An 18,034-nucleotide genomic window follows, 5' to 3' on the forward strand; every position below is an offset into this window, starting at 1 on the left:
TCTTAAGTGGAACAAGACCTTTATTATTTCTGAAAAATTTGAAATAATTTTTTAAGAATTTCATACAGGTATTGCTGGGGAAGCAGGCTTTCAGAGGACAGAAAGTACATCCTCAATTGTGGTTTGCACTCTTAGTGCAGAGCAAGAGACAGGTTTTCCTCCAGAGCAGGCATAGGGGTGATGGAGAAGGAGAGATGGTGCAGGGTTCTTTCTTGATATCCATAAAAAGGCCTGATCAAGCATTCTGCAAAGTCGAGCACAGCTTGTGTATATATATGTTAAATGCCGTCTCTACTCTGTGACATTTTCAGGTAGAAAAAGTGCTAGTGATGAAGGAGGGAGAGTTGCAAATGCAGTCAGTTTTAAACAACCAATCAGACAAAAACAAACAGACAAAAGTTGTGATTTTAATAAGCAGTTCTATGGCTCCATGATTATTTTTGATATCTGGCTCCTCTCAAAAAGTGTGAATGAGGAAAGATAGGAGGTTTGATGCCCTCGTAAGTAAGTGATATGACTTACATAAACATTTTTTATGAATACCAAGGTGAATATGCCTTCAGAGATAGCTCAAGAAACTTATTTATATGAAAAAAGAAGCAAGTGAAGAAAAAAATGCTTAAAGACAAAAAAAAGGACAAAGCAGTTCTACCAGACACAATGTCTGCTTCATTTGGAGGAAAGACATAAATATTGTTTGCCGCATAACACTGAAAAATTTGTGAAGAATGTAGCAACTGTAAAGCATTCATTGTTACTTCATTTGAAGTAAACAGAATGTGGAATTAGTTGGCTGCTTCTGCATGACCCTAAATCCAAAAAAAGATTACTTACCGATTGAATTGTTGCCTCTCTACCTGTTTTTCAGTTCACATACTCACACAAACATATTCCAGTTCATCCAAATTGTATCCTCCCATATTGGTATGCACCAAACTTCTGCAAAAGAATGGAAAACAGTTAACTCTGGCTGGCATGCTACATTTACATAGTTTTAGGGAACTTCCTTCTGTGATTGTATTTCATTGACCAAAAGCCATACCATCTTTCCGGATGTTTATAGTATTTTTCTCAAAGCTGTTGTGGTTTAGCCCAGCAGGCAGCTCAGCACCACACAGCCACATGCTCAGGTGGGATGGGGGAAGAGAATCAGTAAGGTAAAAATGCGAGAACTCATGGGTTGAGACAAAGATAATTTACTGGGTAAAGCAAAAAGCCACACGTGCGAGCAAAGCAAAGCAAGGAATTCACTCGCTCCTTCCCATCGGCAGGCAGGTGTTCAGCCACTTCCAGGAAAGCAGGGCTCATCACGTGTGATAGTTCCTTTGGAAGACAAACACCATCACTCTGAACGTCCCCCTCTTCCTCCTTCTTCACCCCAGCTGTTACAGCTGAGCATGATGCCATGTAGTGTGGAATATCCCCTTGGCCAGTCTGGGTCAGCTGTCCTGGCTGTTTCCCCTCCCTGCCTCTTGGGCACCCCCAGCCTCCTTGCTGGCAGGGCAGCCCATAAGAAGCAAAAAAAAAAAAAAAAAGTCCATGGCTCTATGTAAACACTTCTCTACAACTAAAAATCTCAGTGTGTTATCACCACTATTTTCATCAAAAATCCAAAGCACAGCATTGTGCAAGCCTCTAAGAAAACAATTAACTTGATCCTAGCCAAAAGTATGACAACAGACTTTGTATATATGGTTTTATAGATGAATTTCCATGATTTATTTTTGTATTTTATTTCTGCTTGATCAGACAATTACATTGTAATTTTTATCTTCTGAAGTAAAATTCACTTCCAGCTAACTCCAGTGCACAAGGTAAATTTGTTTTATTTTTATATTTGCAAGGTGGACTTTTTTTGAGGCTCCACAGTAAATTATTGATTTTATTTTGGTGTATCAGTGAGAGAAAGATTACATTAGGACAAAGCCGTATTAAAACTGAAAGACTCTTCAATGAGAAAAACTTTAAAGACATTACTTGATATTTTTTGTCTTCTATATGAAAATTTCACCTCATCTGCATTATGTTGTCCCACTTTAACTGTTCTCTATTTGAATGAGTAGTCAGACCTCTAAAGCATCAGAAATGGCCAGCGTAGTTCACTGGCCTTCCATGAAGCTCATACAGGAACATATGAACAAAACACAGTATGATTGTGGTTGTTTTCACAAATGCAGTGTTATGGAAGAGTAGGTTTGCTGAAGCCATGTATCAAATGTCAAATATGTGGGTCAAAGCAATCCTTCTGAGTTACGTCTCAGTTGCCTGAAAACCTCAGCTAAATGTCCCTGTTGAGTTGCAGATAACTGTAAAGGGCACATGCAGTAGTCGCAAAATTTCCTGGGCACAGTAGGCTTGAGGCACACATCGTAGGAAGAAAATTTTAGATGGAGAGTTGTGGTGGTTTTACCCTGCTACACAGCTGAACACCACTACAACTGCTCTCACTCCCCCTCCTCAAAGGAAAAGGGGGAGAAAATACGATGGAAAGGGCTCAAGGGTTGAGATGAGGACAGGGAGATCATCTACCGATTATCGTCATGGGCAAAACTGACTCAATGTAGGGAGATTGATGTAATTTATTGGCTATCACTAGCAGACTAGAACAGTAAGAAATTAAAGACAACTAAAACCATCTCCCCCCCCCCCCCCCCCCCAACCACCCTATTCTATGTCCTCCCCCTTGAGTGGCACAAGGGAATGGGGAATGGGGGCTGCAGTCAGTCTGTAATGCATTGTCTCTGACGCTCCTTCACAGTCCCTCTCTGCCCCTGCTCCCCGTGGGGTCCCTCCCACGGGATGCCGTCCTGCCCGAACTGAGCCTGCGGGGGCTGCCCACAGGCAGCAGCTCTTCAAGACCTGCTCCCACACGGCTCCGTACCACGGGGTCCATCCCCCAGGAGCAAACTGCTCCAGCACGGGTCCCCCACGGGCGGCAGCTCCCCCCCAGACCCCCTGCTCCTGCGTGGGCTCCTCTCCACGGGCTGCAGCTCCGGCCCGGGGCCTGCTCCTGCGGGGGCTCTCCATGGGCCGCAGCCTCCTCCAGGCCACATCCACCTGCTCCACCGGGGGCTCCTCCACGGGCTGCAGCGTGGAGATCTGCTCCGTGTGGGACCCATGGGCTGCAGGGGGACAGCCTGCTCCACCAGGGGCCTCTCCGCAGGCCGCAGGGGAACTGCTGCTGTGTGCCTGGAGCACCTTCTGCCCTCCTGCTGTGCTGACCCTGGGGGCTGCAGGGCTGGTTCTTGCTCTCCCAGCTGCTGTTCTTTCCCTTTCTTCAATCTGTTCTCCCAGAGGCCCACCCAGCGTTGCTCACTGGATCAGCTCTGGCCAGCGACAGGTCCCTTCTGGAGCTGTCTGGAGCTGGCTGTTATCTGACAAGGGGCAGCTGCCGGGCTCTGTACACAAAGGCCAACCCTGCAGTCCCCCTGCTACCAAAACCTTACCATGTAAACCCAGTGCAAGAATGTGTGAAAGTCCATTAGAGCCAGTGAAGTCCATGCCTGTAGAACTGGTGTTAAATTATCCCCATTCTGGTCAGACCACGTGCTTTGTACTGTTCTGGACATAGACATGTCCACAGAGTCTGTCTGTATGCAGAGGTTACATCGTTTATTAGAGAAATTGCTACTCTTAGGAAAAACAGGCAAACGCAGGCTGTTGAACTCGTCTGTTTTTTCAAAATATTCTGTGTAATCTTACTAAAAACAACAAAGTATGTTTACCCTACTAATTTTGCTTTTCTTATTTCCTTAGACTTCTGTAGCTATACCACTACACCACTGCACAACTACAAGTTGTTGATTCGGTATTTTATCAGATTAATATTTGGATTGTGTTTATTCAATTAGTATTATGTGTATAGATGTAACTGTTTTTTCCTGAATAGAGGCAACCTTCAGTCTCATCATACATAGCATCTCCTACAATCAAGTACAATTAAACTGGCCTCAGATTTGCATATGATGAAGTTGTGTTAGCTTATTCAAGCCAACAAGAGGTCTCTCTTGCTAGACTAGAGTGTTATTTCAGCTAATATGCCTCTGTGAGTACATTAATGTTTTGCATATGGTTCGAAGAGATATGTGCAGCTGGGTGGCATAGTTCTAAATTATTGGAATGATTCATGGCACTAGTTTCCGTGCAGTCACCTTTTCCTTCTTTAATAAATGATTACAGCCTTAACTCAGTAGAAATCCAGGTTTTCTTTGCACTGCAGCACAAGTATTGTTTGTTCTTTATAGCAAAGATCAAAGGATACATAATTTATTTTTTTTTTAAATAGCAGCAGGAACTACAGATCATAACTCATTGAAATGACTTCCCCCTCTTTTTAATCTTAGAACTATACTATTGTGGAATATTTACTGTTTTATTGTGGAATATAGATGTCACTGACTGCAGTTATGTTGATTCAGTATGGCCTTTTGTATATGTTTTTCAGAACTACAAATGATTGCATTTAATTAAAACCCACACATTAGGCCAGATGCTCCTTTAAATGGAAAAACTCATAATATGGGCAAGGAAGCCTCCCCATGTTTCTGTGTAGGGAATTTTCCTCCCAGGAAAATACATGAAATGAAAGGGGGTGGTATAAGTACATAGGTGGTATTCTAAAAGCTAAGAGGTACCTAAAAAAGCTTGCTTTGGCTTTAGCAACCTCCTTCCAGACTTCTGTAAAAATGTCCGCTTCCCCTGTGGAGAGGGGTTTTATTGTGCCAAGGAAAAATCCTGACTGCTGTGCTGGCAGTGGCCTCTTGTTGGTGTCTGTTGAAGAAATATGTGCAGGTAGCTGGAATGTGAGGTGATGGGAGATACACAGGTTGTGAAGCACAGGACTCAGAGAGGGCTACGTGGGGACCAAGTCAGCGGTCTGCTTCCATGCTTCCTTGTTCTTTTTTATCACTGTATCCCGTCCTGCTTGTTTCATTTGGGGGCATTATTGGAAGGAAGTATGTAAGAGCAAGGAAGCAAAATTAAAACCTCTTGTATCTCGCCATCTTTTACCAGCCAATGGAAGCTGGAGAACTGCCTTCTCACTGAGCTCTTGTCATCAGGCTCACATGTTGGTGACCGGAGGGTCTGGAAAGACATGTATTTTCCAGGCAGAGTTAGCATCCTGCAGGGCTGGTCTTTGTTCTAGCCACTTCTGTTCATGCTTCGTTTTTGTGACACCCAGAGGCTTACTACAGCCATCCACCTCTCTCCCCTTCACCATGCACGTAAGGCACACATTTTGTAAATCTCTGCAGGCCATGTAATTTGTGTGTTACAGGTAGGAAATGAAAACATTAGTCTCATTTATTTAAAATCAGCATAAAATCCCCACCTTTAATTCACTTTCAAAGTGTTCTGTACTTTATTATTTCTGTACTTTATTATTTCTCATCTGACCTCTGTCTTCTGCCCTTTTTGCTAAAAAAAGACATATCTTCTGTCCAGAGCCCCCTATTTTATTTTCAGAAGTTGCACATAAGGAAGGAATAAGAAAAATGCTTTTCCTCCCCCAGGTTATTCCCATGCTTTAGTGCCAGTAATACCCTCCTACACTCCTGTTTTATGTGAAATTATCATGTTGGCTTTAGGTCAAAGAAGATAGAAACTCTGAAAAGGGGGGTGGGTGGTAGGGAATGCAGTTTTTAAACAGTCTTCTCTTTCCCCCCTCATAGTTTGGAAATGCTACTGCCATGTATGTTTGAGGATATGTCCAGAGCTAGGAAATAGGACTGTTATTTAAATCATATTAAAAAATATGAAAAAGACTTGGCTTGATTTACCTTTTCTTTTTCTTGGAGTAGAAACCATACATTTTATCTTCAGTGTGTTCTCTCATACTTGCCAACTTCTGAAGCTGTGAAGGTGAACATATAGTTTGAATATGTAGAACATTCATCACTTTAGTTTGTATTCAAAAAAGTCTTTAAGCAGAACAGATTAAAAATGTTAAAAAGGGGTGGAGGAGGTCATTTCCTTGAATGTGTGTAATAAATAGATATATACTCCTTTCCTCCTTGTTTCCACAAATTATCTCATTTCTTCTGTGCATCCTACTAATGTAGCTCACTTTTTTTTGTGTCCTGCGCTCCTGGCAGGAGAGCAACGTGAACGAGAGTCCTGTGATTCTGTCTGCTGGAGGCTGAGATCCTTTCCAGATTCCCATCTCTTTCATCTATTTCTCCTCAAAAACTTCTTATCCTCTCAGAGTGAAGAGGAGGAAAAAAGAAGTGGGATGGACACATTTGGAAAGTGAAAAGTCAGAATCCTAAGCAAAATCCTCATCAATCAGAAGTTTGCTTAAAATATTTTAGGTATTCTACTTCAAGTATAAAACTTCAGAGCATCATGTTAGCAAATCCTCTCTGGAATGAAACTCAAAAGATGGCAATCAATACTTGTGTCCCCAGCACTGTCTCTTGAGAGACTTGAGTGAATCTCTTGGCATTCTTGTTCCGTAACTTCCCATATTGATAGTCTATCTTCATTTCTCTCTGTCTAAAAAGGAGGCTTTACTTTCTATCCAGCCAGTTCTTGCAGTGCACGAGAGGGAAGCAAATGTGACCTCAGCCACTGATCACTATTGACTTGGTCAGTTATTTCTACTAACAGTAAAAACGAAGTAAATTCCACAAAAATGGTGGGATTTACAAGTACCAGTTATTCAGACGTTTATGGGTGTTATTTGTTTAAAATAACATCTGTAACACCCCTAATAGTTCAACTTTGAACAAAAGTGGGTATTAATGGTGTAGTGGTGGGATGATATAGAAGATTATTAACCTCCTTCAAATCATGTTTCTTAGAAATTATGTATATTGATTTATAGCACAGATTACCATTGGTTACCCATTACAGTTCTGCCACCCAAGATGACGTGAACTGTAAAAGCTGAGCCAGATTTCCACATTTTATATCCTAAGATCTTGCCCGGACTACAGGAAGTTATCATCCTAAGGATCTAACTCAGTTCAACCATGTTCTTTGCGAATACATGTCAACATGCAGAACATTATCCTGGTTAGATACGTCAAATGCAAGAGACTGGAACAATCAATTTTTCTTCTTTTCTAAATAATAAGAAAGATGGCTGCCAGTCAGGCTTCCAACCCTTTGCTTATATTCATAAAAAGAAAGTGATTTTAGTAAAGCAATCAGATCTCACTTCATTTTTATCATGTACTTTCAGGAATTATTTTAATAGTCAGTATTGCTGGACTGCTGTAAATTAAGTCAAAGAACTGTTGAAACTGTTAACCTTCTTTCAGATGCGGTAATACTATAATGCCTAGCACAGTTGCATTTACGGCTACATTATATTTTTGTTTTCTGAGATTAATGCTATTTTTTTTCTGAGATTAATGCTATTTTTGTATTTGCAACATCGGCAGGGATGTTTGTTTAGTATATAAAGTTCGTAAGTTTGCATAACGTGCCTTTTGGTTGTTGTCTTTTCATTGTTAATTTAAGGCTGACAATACAGGAGGAAGGTACTCTAAATCAGCCTTGAGGCCAAGTATACGAAGTGAAAATCTTCATAGAATAATAGAATCGTTTAGGTTGGAAAAGACCTCTAAGATCATCTAGTCCAACCTTCTCTTGACACGTTCCTTTTTCATTTCACCCATGTCCTAAAAGGGCAGTTCATTTGTCATCTGTATTTAGAAGTATACCTTATTTCTTTTGGGGAGAATGTAAAAATAATCTTACCATACAACACAATCAATTTGGTTTTATGATCAGGATCAGTGCAAAGGCAAATGCTCCTGAGAGGGCTATTTCTTTTCAGTGCTAAGTATCACTTTATTAAGCTGTGTGCATGAAGGTTAATTTTGTTGCTGAATTAAACCAGTTACCTAGCCTTTCTACTGCTGTGTGACAGAGCTTTATTCTGAGCAAATCTTAAAATGCTAATTAGAGTAGATGTCGCTAATTGACAGCTGACATTCCAACACAGCAGGATTCAAAGAAACTACACTGATGGGATGAGTCCTAATTTTGTATATGGGAATATGTTCTAAGTGCATCTTCCACATTTTTTCCTGTTATGATAAGTATTTGTGATTTGATATTAATAACTGAAATGCTATTTATTTATTTATGTATTTTAACCCCCATGTGCTCTCTCACTTAGGAATTGGAACTTGTTTTCATATTTTTAAAAAGGGTGAAAAGAATTAATATACTCTCCGGAGGTGTGGGAATGAACGTTATCTTCCAAAACACCCATTTTCTGAGCGTAAAACCATTTTATATGAAGAATTTGAAAGTGTCATATATGGAATAGGTTTGCTATGATCCAAAGTCTACACAGACCAGGACATTACTAGTACTATTATTTTCATTAAAATCATTCTCAAACTTCTCTGAAAAAATGTTCAGCTAATTTATTGTTCATATGTAAGGTCATCCAGACAGGTCTGTTGAATTTAATGGATGTTTCATGATTAAGGGAGAGTAAGAAGTTATTAATTGAGGAACAGATAAAAAGCAAGCTAATTAACTCCAAATACATTTCTTTAGCAGCATCCAAACAGCCATTTCTAAGATGAACTTGGGTTACGCAGCTTTTGAGCTCTTAATCATATTTTTAGATTGCATTTTTACACCATCTGCACTACAAAAATGACTGTAATTTCTGTCACTGTTGGAAGCATCAGTTAATAAATGTTGTCTGTTTTGATCTAGGGAGGTGTATGAATTGAGAGGGAAAATATTCTTAAACTAATTGGGTTAATTTACAGTAGTTAGAGGGAGAGTGCAGTGAGAATGGTTCACTCCTATCGCTATCTTCTTTTCTTCCAGCACTGAAACCACTGGCAGTGCATCCTTGCTCTGTCACTCTATTTACTAGATATTTAGCAATTTGTACCATCTATTAGAGCTTAGATTCAAGAAGGATCAAAGACATTGCGCAGCCACATTATGCGCTGATGTGCTAAGAGGTTAGTGTTGACTACCATCCGTAGTTTCTACATCACTGGGGTAGGGACCGAAAAAAATACAGTAAATTGTGTTACAGCTAACTGGTAACTGCAAAACCCACTATTCAGATATTGCTTTCAGTGAGGAAATTCTTTTCCTGTACAAATGAATGGGTTAGAGCAAAAACACAAGTACAGTCCATGTGCCAAGTATGTACAGTGTTTAAATGTTATATGCATATGTATAACCAGTACTATAAGTATCATATGCATTAACTGGCCAAGAGTTCTTCAGGGGAGTTTGATCTAGTTTCTGTGACAGAAATGGGGGATATGGATTCCCAACAGATAGGTAGTATTAAAGATCATTTAAGCATATTAATATTTTGCTATCCTAATTTACTCATTCATAGAATGTTGTTAATAAACTTCAGTTTTCATTATATAGTCACTATTTTATGCTTATACATCTCATTTTATTTGCTTATATGAGTTTAACATTTCTATTTTCTCCACAATTTAGTGGGAAGTATTGTGCTTCAGTGGAGTCCTATTGTTTTTATGAAGAACTGAGATTTTTCCTGTGATGTCTGAAATATCTTGCAGTGGAGACAGTGAGGTTTCTTTGTTCAGTAAGAGGTTCACACTTCCACTACACTTCCACGAGACTTATTATTTTTTTTTTTTTTAGTTCTGTCCAACTTATTAGCATGTTCACAATATACAAGCAAGTTAGCTAGGGAATACCAGCAATTACCCCAATACCTTGCTGGACCTTTACTGACATCTGAGAAAGCAGTGAATCTGGTAATGTTAAAATAGCAAATGAGAATGAAGCAAAAGTAAAAATCATTTTGCAGCATCTCCTAGTGGAATTTATAGTAGATGATAAGGTCTGTAGACCTTAAAAAAGATAAGAGAGGAAACAAAAATCTCAAGAAGTTGTGTGTTATGGTGAATTTTAACTGTGGTTTTTTGTTTGTTTGTTTGTTTTAACATTGCTGGTCAAAGGACTCTTTAATGTGACAGTAGTTATCTTAAAATATAATTTTTAACATTATCAGAGATACCTATTACATTCGTAATATGTATTTGTATATGTTTTACTCTTGCTTTGAAGACAAACTGCACTGTTTGGAGCAGAACTGATAAGGTGTTTTTTTAAGGTTCTAAGCAATCGTATAGATGCTTTTTTCAGCTCGATACTTGTTTCAACTCAATAGTCGAGATCCCTAGCTCTGTCTGAAAAAACAGTTGGTTCCAAGAGTGCAGCATCTCTGGTGTGACTACGTCTGCAGCCTTGATTTTCTTGTTTCTATTAAAATCACAATTAATACATTTCCATAAAGTGATTTTTGCTTTTTTTTTTCTTACTCCATAATAGCAATTACATTTTTCATTTCTTCTGCTTATAAGCATGCTTTTATGGACCATTTCTTACTGTCCTGTAGTGAAATGGTGTAATGTCAGAGCACTGAGGTGGACTCTAGAGTATTTGTTGATGAATTTTCAGAATGGCCAGCATGGCTATTGCATTGCAAGAGTCTGGTGACTCAACAGCATTCATTTGCATTTAATAAATATAAAATACATTAATTAATGCAGTGTTAATGGTGAGAAATCAACTCTGCAAAAGAAGAAATTCCAGAGGTGTTTATTTTGTTGTCATATTGAGACTATATTGTGTATCTTCTGGTACGTGCTACATAAATCACATTAAGATTTGATGTTAAGAAGGACAATAGTAATTTTTCCTGTGATAGATCTGTGTATGTACCCTGTGAGCATCAGAATGTCAGTGAGAACAGTGACCAAAGAAGTATAGTTGCAGATTTACAAGCTGTACAAAATAAGGGCCTATCTTTCCAGCTTTCTCTCTGAAGCTTCCCCAGCGTTAACAGATAATGATTTGGATTCTCGTTAGTCTTTCAATTTATTTATATATTTTTTCCTTTCAGATGTTGTGCAAATTGCAAAACTGAATTTCATTTGTGTGAAGTTGGCTTGAAAACTAGCCCTCATTTTGAGGTGCATTTACTTTTATTAACATCTTTAGCTCATAAAGTAAACCAGCAAGGCAAACCTACTTAAAAGTGTGCTTTTGTAATGAAAAAAATGAAGTGGGTTATCCTGGCCAGGTAGTACATTTAGAGGCAGTTGATAAATCTTTAAAGATTTCAGAGTACATTTCTGTGCCACCAGATTTATGTCATTTTGAGAAATATAGGTTAATCTTTTCAAATATGTTTTTACAGGCCAAATTTCGAAGTCAAGTTGCAGGTTTTGAATATGTACAAGGAAGTTGTCTTTTCAGGAATTCCATAGATACTAAATTGGGATGTTAATCACAAGCTTACCGATCAGTCACAGCAGTTCCATACGTGTTAACTCTGCTTTCCTGAAGATTTAAAAAAAAAAAAAAGAGAAACTTTAAAACTCTGCAATTGACACCAAAAATGTGTGTTGAAGGAATGCAGTTACATTTGTTACAGGTGTCATGTTCTCCATCCTCCATAGTCCTATAAAAAATGCTGCATCTCCATATCCTCATGTCTCAGTTATTAATTTGTCAGTGACACAGTAAGCACAGTGATGTCTTCTCACCTTTTCTCCCTTACATTTTGCATATGGTTTTAAAAGTAATTTTTATGCAATATTTAATGTCTTGAGTGGTACAGGATTAAGGGGAAAATCACAAATTTTATTGCTGATGGCTTTTTGTTTGTTTGTTTTGGAGTGGATTTTTTTTTTCCAATCATGTTTCAGGCCAGTGCTTCTGTCGCTTAAAGAATAAGCATGTGAGTGACAGGATACTATTTGGAGAGTGATGTGCAGTCTCAGACTAATATGACATTTTATGAGCAGCTTGACTGTTTTCATTACTTGGATTTATACTTTTATTTCTGTGTGCTGAAGAATAAGTGAGCAAGGCAGCTGTGGGAAATAGAAAAGCTGTCAGGATGAAGTTGATAGGACAGCCTTGAAATTATGCCATTGTATCTATTAAGACATTATGGCTGTTATCTTTAAACTCTTTAAATACAAAGTCTGATAGAGCAGCTTGGATCATTGTTTCAAGCAAAGTGATTTTGTAGGGCTTGTAATACATTCATCTGAAATAGGAAGACCTGAAGCAAAATTTTAAGAATCTTGTTACCAAATTGCCCATTCTGGCCATTGTTGTTATTTCATAACTAGAGCTATCTTATTAATAATGAGAATAGGAGATAGATAGGAGTTCTCAGGTTTTTTAGTCTGTTTTTTAACCTTGGCAGCAATTTAATGGAATATCAAGGTTTTAATGTAAGTAATTGGAGTCAGTCCACTGTGCTTGTATACTCTGTTGCTTCACTCTTAATAACTTTGTTTGTCGTGGCCATGCAGTAGTTCTCATTCTTGCATGTCTAAGAACCAAAGCACTCGTGTGGCTTTCAGTGGTTGCTGACTCTGATTCCCGTCCCTACTTCTGTAAGGGACCCTTTGTGTGAAAAGTTCAAAGGCCCAGCTGCCAGAAGTTTGCAATGTTGGTTCCTCTGGCGAACCGACAACTTGGCTGTCGTGTGCCACTCACTCATTGAACGTTTTTCAGAATCTGTTAAATTAAACTAGGAATGATCATAAAATTCATGACTTCTTACTGTAAATGCATTATGACCAGATAAGTAGATTTCCTCCCAGCGTGTAAAGAAAGCTGTGTATGAAGGCTTGGCGTTGCTGCAGGTGGTAAAACTCCCTTGTTTCTGTTGAGTGAGAGCAGATATGAGCAGACCTTGGCACTTTTGGTTACGCCAGCCAAAGGCCTCAGTTCAGAGGTGTATGTCAGTTCTTTACTGTAGATGCTATGTAATTGCACCTCTGAAGCACTCTAGGTTTTAGAGCAGTTTTCTGACAGCAAGGCAAAAATGAGATTGTCATTAGGTACCTACAGCTTTGAAAGACTTGCATGCTTTCAGCAAGGAAGTAAATGGTGATAATTTAAATTTAAGACCTACATAAGCAATTAAATCATAAGCAGTTCATGGTGAATCACCTTATTGTAAGTGGGGAAAAATGTGCAACTGCATTCAGATAACATTAAAGAGTGTGGGCAAGAAAAGCTATCCTTTTAAAGAAATAAAGTGTTTGAGAGACCGTTTGTGTTGGGTTTTGTTGTTGTTTGTTTATTTGCTAAATTGGAAATTATAAAATTGGTACAAATTGCAATGCTTTTTCAGTGGCAAATATTTTCTGAGTAGCAAGAACTAAAATTAAAATAAATATTATCATTTGCAACAATGATACATCAATTGCAACAGCACTGATCAGTGACTTTTAACCTGGTAGCAGGCTGGATGTGACATCCGTGCTAACAGAGGTGATATAAAAATCTCTGCTGGTGCTTTCAAAACTGTGATGACATTTTTGGGGAAAGGAAGCATAAGCAGATGTTCTAGCAAAGTACAGTAGAGTATACTTTTAAAAAAAAAAAAGAAGCACAGTTTTGTACATAACAAAAAATACAGTTTTCTGTACTTACAAGTTTATATTAAAAAATAAAGATTTGAAACAGAAATCTGATAACAAAGAATCAGTTAAAGTATGGTGGAATTTAACCTTAACTGTTTGTAACACATGGAGAAAGACATCTTGTGAAGATATTTTTTTTTCATTCTCCTTGATCCAAGAATTGATATCGAAGTAACTGAGTAGTAGTTTCTTCCTCCAAATTTTACAGTAGTATTAAGATCCCAAAAACTGTTGTGGGCAGGCTCATGTGAAACCTGTTCCCCTTCCAAAAAAGTGTGTGGGCTGGTGAGACAAAGGCAGCTAAAGCTTCTCTTGGCAGTTGCAGTTTTGCAGAAGTTTGCTAGCAATAAAGAGAGCAGATAATGTGAAAATCCCATGAGAAGTCATTCTCTATGTGTAACTCTTAGATAGCTCACAGTATAATCACTTCTGTCTATTCACCAGCTAATATATCACCCAGTCTCCTCAAAGCTTATTTACTCCCTAGCAGATCCGTGCTCTTCTCTTGATAGCATTCCTGAACACAATATTCAAGCAAAAGATACCAGAAGCATCAAGCAGGATAAGTAGACAAAAGTTATTTCTGTTACAGTGGCTAATGTTAGATCTAGCAGGTAACTGTGGGAGAGTATTTTTGTTTGCTTTGCTATTGTTAGCTCTTCCTTCTTATCATGCAGCTGTACCAGGTGCTTATATTACAAAATTAGGTGAATGTTCCCTCTGAGTGAAAATGAAATTAATTAAAGTGAAATCTTAATTGCTCAGAAACTGTATTTATCATGAAATTACGGACATTCTAGATTTATTCAGAGTGATCAAAGAGCAGCGTAAACCTCTTAGCAAGATATATCTTCCATTCCCATCTAAGGCTATTGCAGGACACTTTAGGTGCCAGCATAGCTAATGTCTCACTGGATGTGGAAAAAACTGCATAATGATCCCAGGAAAAATGGTTTATGTGAAGCTGGCAGGATAATCAAAGGAGGGCAACAAGTAATTACAGTAGTAGTAGTTAGAAATCTAGTGGAAGAGAAATGGCTGAAGTAAAGGTCATGCCAGCATGCATGTGGTATTTGATAGAGGTCATAACTGGCCAAGCATTCGTATCCTGTACGTGTAATGTGATGACATTTCTCTGTTCAGACCCTTGGATATAACAAACTAATTTGAATAAGGTATCTGATCGTGTCCTAGATTTAAAGGTATTTCTTAGGCTTTGGAAGACAGAACCTTTTTATTTCAATTAAAATTGGAAGGGAAAAGGTAGAATATATTGAAGTGCTGATACCTAATTAGCAGATAAACATCTCACCTCTGTAGTTGTCTACAGAGGAAAAACCTGATTGATAGCAGCTATTAACACCTTCATGACTTGAAGATGTGTGCTTAGAAAGCTTGTCTTTTTCCCAATGTGTCATTTGGTCTGCTTTCACCCAGACTATGCCTTGTTTACATCTTCTAGTAGAGTAACTCCCACAGCTCAGTTCTGTTCTTATTTCAATGTTTTTGTAATGTTGGTTACCTGGAGTAGAAGAAGCAGAGGACTGACTTTGAGAGGAAGAAAAAACAAAGCAATGTGGATAGGAGTGTACAAAAAGCTCCTAGAATGACAGAGTTTTTGGCAGGAAAGCGATCAGCATGTACAAGCAGGTACATTACAGAAAAGAGACAATCTGTACAAGCAGATTACATGTGATGTCTGGTAAATGGGAGTAATAGAAATAAGCTCCTAACATGGAGGCCTGGGAATGGTACCAAGACAGCTTGTAGGAAAAATACCAAATAAAAGGATCTTCTCATATGTACAGTGAATTTGGCCAAGAGAAACATGCCTTTTCTCTTCCTGTCCCTTAATACATCTATATAAACATGATATATAAATACAAACATACATGTGTTACTAAAAATATGTCAGCAATCTTTTGTCATGCCATAAATTAATTGCTCAGAAATTCTCAGGTTGCACAACTCTGTGCCTGCTTTTTATTAAAACTTATTTCTTCAGGGTTGAACAACATTTGAATCTAGCAAGCACATGGACATTACCAAGGTTCCAAATGCCAGACACTTTATGTAAGTAGTATGCAAGCCTAGACAAAGTAATGTATGGCTGCATGCATTTCACAGCTTCTTTTTCTTCATCACACTAGGGTGGAAAATCATTATTGAACTCAGTGTTTCTTCTCCTGTATACTCATTTTTCTTCCTCTCATGAAGTATATCATTATCTCCCCCAATTTTAGCCAGTTGCTTTCTTCTTTATTTGATCTTGCAGTTGGATTAAACACCTTTGCCAAGAAAGTATGACCCTCTCTTCCTCTGCCTTGCCCAAGCTTCATTTCTTTCTTTTAGTTCTCATGCATTTTCTCTAAGTGTCTTGGGCCCCTTGAGGTATATGATCCAGCTGTAGCACGTAGGCTTTTTTTATTTTTAAGTGTAGTCCAATACCCCAGACTTCCTCCTCTTCAGGCAAGCTTAGCTGGCTAACTTTTCCAACTTCCCACCATTTCACCAAGCTTCCACTTGAATGGTAGCCTTCAGGGTTTAGTGAGTCTCCATGTTATGTGAGATCTCTAAAACAGTCCTGAGGGCACGTGCCTGACTCAGGTGTTCAGTGGTGCTGCAAGATCATCTCTTCTGTTGGATTGTAGATGTTGTACAAAATCGGATTCCCTGAATCAGCAAGACCAAGTTCATGGTTGCCTGAGAACTTGTGCTGAGAATAGCACTCAGCATCATTTCCCTCTGCTGCTTGCTTTCATTCTTTCAGTACTGTCTTTACCTATGGAAGGGAAAGTTCAGCAGAAAATCCTAAATCACTCTGTCGTTTTGATATAATCCCAAAGTATTGTTCATGGTGTGGACTAGGTAACTTCTGAATATTTGATTTTGTCTCCCTAGTGTAATTAAAAGATGTTAGGTAACTAAGCAGTCTCTTGCAATTTTTTATATTTTTGGGGGGAGGGTGGGAGGGAGTTGTAAGAGGTGAGCATTGTGTGTTTTGAGAAATAGGGTGATAGGAATGTTATTTCCTTGAGCTTGTTTATATCCAGCCACTCTTTGTATATAAAAATATATATATATATCAAAGAAACTTTAGGCATTTATTAAGAATCTTTGCAACTTAAGAAATCTCTAAAATGTTTCTCACATCTTAAGTTTGAATACACTATATAAATCTTGCAGGTTGGCGTTGGACCATTGATCTCTGAGGGATTAATGTAGCCATTCTGCTTTTATCATGATACAATATATTTATACTGCCTGAAGTGTTTTTTGAGATTCTACTTTGCTTGTTTGTGTTGTTTTACTATTTAAAAATGTACAAGAGAAACATTAAAAATGGTTGACCATTCTGCAAAAGAACACTACAACTTTGCATTTGCTATCAGCTAATGAGAGGGAGATCACTTACTGGGAGGGAGATGTGGGAATGTGTATGTCCCATATACAAAGGAGGCCCTGTTCCTCTTCTTCAGTAATTTGTATACAAGGAGATAGCCTTAGCTAGAATATTAATTTTATGAGCAATTTCTTCATCCATGGAAAATTTGAACTGAAGTGATGAAATGAAGACCTCTAGAAAATTATTCCTTTTGTGTTGACAAAATCTCAAGATTTTCCTGACAACTCAAGTACAAAAATTATATTCAAATACTATTTTACAGAGCACAGAATGCTCTGAAATATTTTATCTCTCTGGTGTTATTGGCTTTGACCTTAAATCGAGTGCTGAAATTTGAAAAATCTGGCAAGCTTCTTCAGCCTAATGTGGATAACAAGGTTTTTGGGGGAAAACTGGGACTAGCAGTTCTGGAGAATGTCATTAATAAATTTTGGAAAACATTTTGTTAATTTATAATATTGTGCTAGTGCCAGTTAAGTAGTTTAGTGTTTATTGCTAAGATACTTGTCAGTCAGAAAAACAGCAGTCTGCCCCTTTTGACCCAATTCAAGATGGAAATCTTGTGTTTTGATTTTACTGATTCCTAGCTCTCTAGATATAGTCGGGTATTTATCTGGTGTGATCTCTAATGGAAGCCAACACATTAATGATGATGTTCTACAGGCAGAGCTGTTTCTTGTGGTTGTGCTGCTAGGTGTTTGTAATGTGGAAGAGAAATTTTAGTCAATATATTTACCTAGCCCTCTGGTATTTTCTACAAGGATTTGATGTGTTCCAGGTTTCACCATTTAGGCAACAATTTGACATCATTTGTATTTCCTCGAATTCATTAAAGTGAATGTGGTCTGGTTTGCTTCTTGTTCTAAAATTCTTATGCGGTATGACAATATAGGGTTAAATGTTTGATATTCATCTTTAAAGGATAGCTGTATTTTTAGGGAGAGGTATAACTGTTTTGCACTGCATGTTTTTCATCGTCTCTTAAAATATTTGAAGAGCGTTTGGGATGAAACACAACATGAAATAAATATTGTTATTAAAATGAGCATGCTACACCAGAAGGAAACCATTTTAAAAATTATGTATCACAAGAGAAAATTCAAACTGAGATCAGCAAATATTTTAGATACCTTTTGCTGTATACAAAAAACCATACTCCAGGTATTCAATAAGACAAGTCCTTGCCATTTGGGTATTTATT

At 38.1% G+C, this 18,034-nt stretch overlaps 1 protein-coding gene and 1 long non-coding RNA gene across 3 annotated transcripts in view; both read left to right on the forward strand.

Moving 5' to 3' along the window:
* Window positions 1-8,188, forward strand: part of LOC308188794 — a 28,755-nt gene extending 20,567 nt beyond the window's left edge. The window contains exon 2 of the long non-coding RNA XR_013945772.1: window positions 1,321-8,188. This is a non-coding gene — a long non-coding RNA (uncharacterized lncRNA). The remainder of the gene's footprint in view (window positions 1-1,320) is intronic.
* The window catches only part of CDKAL1 (CDKAL1 threonylcarbamoyladenosine tRNA methylthiotransferase), a 438,076-nt gene that overhangs the window by 365,245 nt on the left and 54,797 nt on the right, over window positions 1-18,034 (forward strand). The gene's annotated exons all lie outside the window — the stretch shown is intronic.

Source organism: Anser brachyrhynchus (genome assembly GCF_964034855.1).
Source record: "Anser brachyrhynchus genome assembly, chromosome: 2".
Lineage (NCBI taxonomy): Eukaryota > Metazoa > Chordata > Aves > Anseriformes > Anatidae > Anser > Anser brachyrhynchus.